We start from the raw sequence: 6,799 nt of genomic DNA on the forward strand, positions 1-6,799 counted from the left end.
ACCTGAGCTGCACGGGGGACCTCCCTCTCTCAAAAAGAGAAAAAAGGGCAGAGAATGGAGAAATCAAGCTTTCCACGTTTCACTCATTGTATTGACTTCTCTGTGAATAGAAAGGGAAATACTGTATGTTCACGCAGCTTTGGCTTATCCAGAAGAGTTTGGAGGTCACTGAGAAGGATATTTATTTGTTTGTTTGTTTGTTTGTTTGTTTTGGGCTGGCTCAGGCTCCCCTCAGGGAGCATGTGGAGCTGGGGATCTAGCCGCAGTCCCCTGAGGCTGCCGGGCTTTGCCCTAGAAGGCACTTAAACAGCTGAGCTAACCCGAAAGCCCCCTGGCGGTCACTGAGAAAAGGTATAAATAAAGAGAAAAGACGGAGAGGGGCCAGCTGAACCCCGGGCTGCTGCAGCCTTTAGAAATCAGAGCCAGGTGTGGCCGCACACGCCCGCAATCCCTGCGCTCGGGACGCTGAGGCAGGAGGATCCTGCGAGACCGGCGTGGGCTACCGAGCGGCTCGAGGCCAGCTGAGCTGATTGAGCTGATTGGAAACGGACTGCGGATCTGCGTCTGGGCCCTTCCCCCTCGCTGTCCAGGCCGCTGCCGGGTTCCAGCAGCGACAAGCTCCCAGCAGGGTGAATTTTCACTGCATATAATGTTCACAGAGCCAGGAAAGCCCGAGGGCTGAGGGGTTTGGAAATGCGCAAACGCGCGCCTGAGGGTGAGTAGCAGGCTACCAGTGGGACCACTGAGGGACAGAGGGACAGAGCCAGGACAGAGGGCGACAGTGGGCGAGTGGGGCGAGGCGACCCACACCTGGAAATGCAGTCTGCCAGGCCCCTGGCCCTAAAGCAGCGCCTTAACAAGGTCATCCGCGGGCGGTAAGGTTTGAGAAGCACGGAGGCAGGCTTTTGGGGGAGCGGGGGTGAGGGAGGGGAGCCCCCTGCCTTCTGGGCTAGGAGAGACAGAGCCCTGAAATGGAATATATATATATATAGTTATTTATTTTATTTTATTTTTTCTTTCAGCTTTTAGGGTCAGGCAGGTGCTTGTGCCACTGAACTGTATCCTTGGCCCTCAAATCTTCATATTTTCACCCCTTCAAAGCAGAGTTTGGATAGCTCAGTGGATTAAAGCACCTGCAAGCAGGTGCAGGGACCAGGAGTTCGATCCCCAGGTCTGCTGTGCCGCGGATCATTACGAGTCTGATCTAGTAGTGAGACCCTGAACACCCTTGTAGACCCTTCCTTTAAAAAAAAAAAAAAAAAAAAAGCCACATGGTTTTGCCGAGTTCTGCCCCTCACCCCCACCTCCCTTCCTGGTTTTTTTTTTTTCTATGCAAATATTCAAACCTGTATAACTATGCAGTGCCTTAGGGCAGCCCTGTATGTAATTGTTAGCTGTAGTAATTTGTAACTTATAACCCCTTTCTTACCACTATCTCTCCTTTCCCCAGGCTTATTATTATTATTTTTTTAAGATTTATTTATTTGTTTGGTACAGGGTCTCGCTCTGCAGCTTGGACTCATAGTGATCCTCCTGTCTCCGCTTCCTCAGCGCCGAGATTACAGGCGTGCGCCCCCGTGCCGGGTTTGGGTGGCTAACACGTATGCAGTGCTGGGGATCGAGCCCTGGACCTGCACTTGCCAGGCGGGTGCTTAGACCCCTGAGCTATCTCCTCCGCCCACCAGGCTTATTTTGAGTCCAAACTTCTGACATGGGCCAGGGAGGTAGCTCAGTGGTCTAAGCACCTGCCTGGCAAGGGCAAGGACCAGACTTCAATCCCTGGTACCACCAAAGACAGACTTTTGATATCATATAATTTCATATATAAAATTTATTATGAACTACCTCAAAAAGACCAGGAATCCTACACCTTGTACTTTCTTCTCTGTTTCTGTCTGTCTTTGTCCTTGTCTCTGTCTGTGTCTCTGTGTCTCTGTCTCTGTCTGTCTGTCTGTCCGTCTCTCTCTGTCTGTCTCTCTCTCCCTCCCTCCCCCTCCCTCCTCTTTTTCCCCTCTCCCCCCTCCTCTGCTTTCCTAAACTGGGGATTGAACCAAGGGCTTCACTGTGAGCAACTTTCCCAGACCTGTTTTTATTTTGTGACAAGGTCTCGGGAAGTTGTCCGTGCTGGGTGCAAGCTTGTGATTCTGCTTGCTGCAGCCTCCCCGAGGTGACAGGCGTGTGCCACCGTGCCTGGGGTTTCTTTCACTGCAAGTTGAGTTTGGTGGTTTTTCTGTGGTGCTGTGGGTGGGAACCTGGTCGCCCAAACTCTGAGCTGCACTGGCAGCCTAAGCAACCTTCTTTTAATCCTAAATCCTGTACAATCGCCACGTCCCCCGACCAGGAATAAGTCCTTATCATGAAATACGTAGCTAGCATTCCCACACTGGCAACTGTTTTATAATTTGTAGTTTGAGTCCTTAAACAAGGTTTCTACATGGCAGTTGGTTAGTCTGCCTCTTACATCTGTGTATTTATTGATTTCGCTCATTTTTTTCTTGTAATTTTGTGCTAAAGAAACAAAACCATCTGTCTTCTGGATTTTTCAGTCTGGAGTTGCTGAGTGCTTCCTCCTGGTGTCATTTGGTAGGTTCTTCTGTTCCTTCGTATTTTCTGTAACCTAATGAGTACATCTATGGGAATTGCTCTTGGAAGAGCTTTTCAAATGAGCTATATTAAGGGCTGGCGAGATAGCTCAGTGACCTAAGCGCCTGCCTGGCAAGCGCAAGGACCTGGGTTCAGTTCCTGATACGGCTTGTCATGCTGGCCCCGGACTGAGCCAGCCACAGAAACTGGGCGTGGCGGCACACACCTAGAATCCCAGCACTGGGGAGGCGGAGACAAGAGGATCACTACAAGTCCAAGCTGTCTGTACCAAATACATAAAAGATAAATAAATAAAAAAGAAAAGAAAACAAGTCACAGAAGAGTGTCTAAGCCCAATTACAACTCAAAAGGCTCACCAGAGCAGTATATTGGGCCTACAGCATCTTGCTAAAAGTGCTCACACGCATGACACAAGCGTAAAAAGGCAGGAAAATTGTCACTGTCGGGGTGAGGAGGGCTGCAACTGGGCAAGCGAGGAGAGTGAAGACAAGACAACGAGAGAGCGAGCTCCTGAGACGGTGGGACAGGACTTGAGACAGCGGCACTTCCCTGTGCAGGCAGTGTCAGCACCAAGCCCCGTTTAAACTGAGAGAAAGTAGGAGTACAATGATTTTAACTAGCCTTGTGTATATGTGTATTATTTTTTTTCTTTTGCTTTTCCCTTCTTTTCTTCCATTCCCCCAAACCGGGATCTCTTTCCGTGTGAAATGTCTTCCTGTTTCACAATTTCATTCTGGATGTACATTCTGGATCTCCTCCACTCTGGCAGCTTCCCACACTCGGGAGACAGTACAATGTTTACACATTTGCATCTGGTTTGTCATTTTATTTTATTATTTTGAAACTGGGACTCGAACTCAGGACCTTGCACTGGCCAGGCAGGTGCTATGCCTCTGAGCTAAATTCCTGGTCCCTGCTGTTTTATTTATTTATTTACATATTTTAAAATATTTTAATATTTAGTATTTGGTCGTTGCAGGGTCTCACTACACAGCTCACACTCGTAGTGATCCTCCTGCCTTCAGCCTCCTCCAGCGCTGGGATTATAAACGTGTGTCACTACCCGTGACTCTGACTGGGAGCGGGGCTGGCACCGTACGTGGTGCCGGGATTGAACCACGGTCCCTGCGCTTTCCTAATTTTGCCCAAGTAGGCGCTTTAGTTCGCTGAGCTAACTCACCGGCCCCCTATTTTATTTTTGAAGTCCCCCTATGTCTGTGCCGATAGTGCGTAGTCTGGCCACTACAATTTGTCTGTCCTGCTGTTGACGGCATCTCCCATTTCCGGGGCCACAAATACTGCTACTAGAGCACCCTCCTGCAGCTCATGTCATTTCTTCCTTTGTTTATTTTGGTTTGGGTGGTGCTGGGAACTTGGCTCCAGGGCCTCACCCATGTCACCTTATTTTGAGACAGGGTCTCTTCAGGGTGCCTATGCTAGCCTGGAGCTGGAGATCCTCCTGCCTCAGCCTCTAAGGATTCAGGCATGTGCCACACTCCTAGCCCTTACATCTTTCACTTCCTTTTTTCCTGGTCTCCTTGTACCACTGAAGGCTTCTAATACAATATAATAAAAATGATACAAGGAGCCGAGGAGATGGCTCGGTGGAATAAGCACTTCCCTGGCAAGCGCAAGGACCTGAGTTCAATCCCTGGTTCTGGCAAAATAAATAAATAAATAAAAATGATCCGAACAGTTATGCTTGTCTCGTTTGCACCTGGAAGGAAGGCGAAGAGTTCAGCATCGTGCAGTTAGATGGCGTGTTTGCCAAAGAGGCTTTTTAGGGCTTCACTTTATCTTCGGATTCAGAGGCTTCTCTCTGTTTCTCTTTTGCCCAGAGTTTAGTTCTGATCATGAACGGATTTTAAATTTTATCACATATCTTTTGGGTGAATTTGAGATACTGAAATGATTCTCCTCCTTTACTCTTTTAGGGTAGTGAAAGGCCTCTATTGTTTAAATTTAGAGGCCCAGGGAGATAGCTCAGCAGTCTATGTGCCTGCCTGGCAAGCACAAGGACCCGCGTTCGATCCCCAGTGCCACGTGCCATGCCGGCCCAGGGCTGAGGCGCCCACCGAGACTGGGAGGGTGGCACGCGCCTATAAACCTACTGCTGGGGAGGCTGAGACAGGAGGATCACTAAGGAGTCTGCGCCAAATTAGTTAATTAATTTATTTATTTATTTTAAATGTTTAAAATTAATTAATTTTTAACATTTATAATGTTAAAAACAAATCTTGGGTTCCTGAAATGGCCCCAATCTAGCCATGACGACAGACCGTACTTTTATATAACTAGATTAAGTTAGCCTATATTTTTATGTCATACCTCTTCTTTTATGTACTTAGTACAGGGTCTTACTACACACATCAGACTCCTGTGATCCTCCTGTTTTCAGCCTCCCAAGCACTGGGATTACAGGCGGGTGCCACCACGCCCAATCTCAGTCACCCGTCAGTGCGCTCCGGGGGCGGGATAAACCCCAGTCCCTGAGTCTGCCTCAGCAGATGCTTTAGTCACTGAGCTGTATAGTCGGCCCTATATCATCCCTCTTGTTAGCATATGTGCGTTTATCAATTTTACCTCTGTTCCTGAGAAAAGAGTATTTCTGTAATTTTCCTTTCTTATAAGAATGACCTCATCAGATTGTGGTATTAAGACTATGCTGTGTTTATAAATTCCCGAAGCATATTATTGGTTTTTGTGTCGTGTCTTTGAAAGAGTTCGTGTAAGTTTGGTGTAATTTCTTCCTTGAGTGTTAAGTAGAATTCACTGGCAAAAATGTCTGGGTTTAGAGTTCCCTTCATGGAAAAACTGTTAATGTGGGCTTAGGCTTTTTAGTAGATAGATGCAGCACTCAAAATTTGCTCTTTGTTTTGATAACTTGTGTTTACCAAATATTTACCCAGTACATGTAAATTCTCAAACGTACTTTCATAAAGTTATTTGTAATGTCATTATTTTTCAGTATCTGTTGGTTTTGTAGTGATGTCCTTTTTATCATTGTCTGTCCTATTCTTTTCTTTCTTTTTCTAAAAATCTATTTATTTATTTATTTGGTATAAGGTCTCCGTATGCAGCTTGGACTTGTAGTGACCCTCCTGTCTCAGCCTCCCCAGTGTTGGGATTATGGACACGTACCACCATGCCTGGTTTTGGAGCTGGCACAGCATGCAGTACTAGGGATCAAACCTGGGTCCTTGCACTTGGAGCTTAGACCGTGGACCTATCTCTCCAACCCCGTATTTTTTTCTTGATCAGTTTTTAACAGGGATTTATCCATTTTTTTCTAAATTGTTTTGAAGAACTGATTCTTGGATTTGTTAATCTTTTATTATACGTTTGCTATCTGCATTATTAATTGTTTAGCTTTATTATTTGCTTCCTCCTAATTTGAGTATAATTTACTAGTATATTTTAAAACTCCTGGGTTGAAGGGATGGCTTGGCAGTCTGAGCACCTGCCTGGCAAGCGCAAGGACCCCGGATGTAGTGGTGCACGCCTATAATCCCAGCGCTGGGGAGGCTGATACAAGAGGATCACTAGGAAGCAGAACTGCGTAGTGAGACTTGTATCAAAAAATAAAAACAAAAATTAGGTACAACTTCTTGATATGGAGCTTTGATCATTCTCAGCATATATACTTAAAGCTATAAATGTCTCTTAAGCACAGTTGTACAGCTCGACATGCAGCGTTTTCATTATCACTCAGCTTATAATATTTTATGATTTCCATTAGGAAAAGTTTATTTAAAAATGTATGGCTTGCCTCCCAATATCTCAAGGAGAATACTTATCTTGTTCTTATTAGCTTAGACTAATGTGATGGCAGTCAGGAAACATGCTCTATGATTTCATCTTTTGGTACTTGTTAAAATATTCTTTTCGGCCAGCAAATGGTCAGTTTGGGCAAACTTCCCGCGTATACTGGAAAAGACTAGATTTGGCAGTTTCTGAGCACAAGGCTTTTATTGTGTTAGGGCAAGTTTTTAACTCAGATTGTGCAAGGCTTTTACATTCTTCTTGAATTTTTCTTTTTTTCTGCTTTTCCAGTTAAAAAGAGAAATGTGCTAAAATCTTTTTTAATTTTTATTTATTTATATGTGTGTGTGTGTGTGTGTGTGGCCAGCTCAGCCCACCAGGGGGCGGGGCTGGCTGGCATGTGGTGCTGGGGGATCGAACCGCGGTCCCTGTG

The sequence above is a fragment of the Octodon degus genome, unplaced genomic scaffold, assembly GCF_000260255.1.
Source record: "Octodon degus isolate 3935 unplaced genomic scaffold, OctDeg1.0 scaffold00001, whole genome shotgun sequence".
Lineage (NCBI taxonomy): Eukaryota > Metazoa > Chordata > Mammalia > Rodentia > Octodontidae > Octodon > Octodon degus.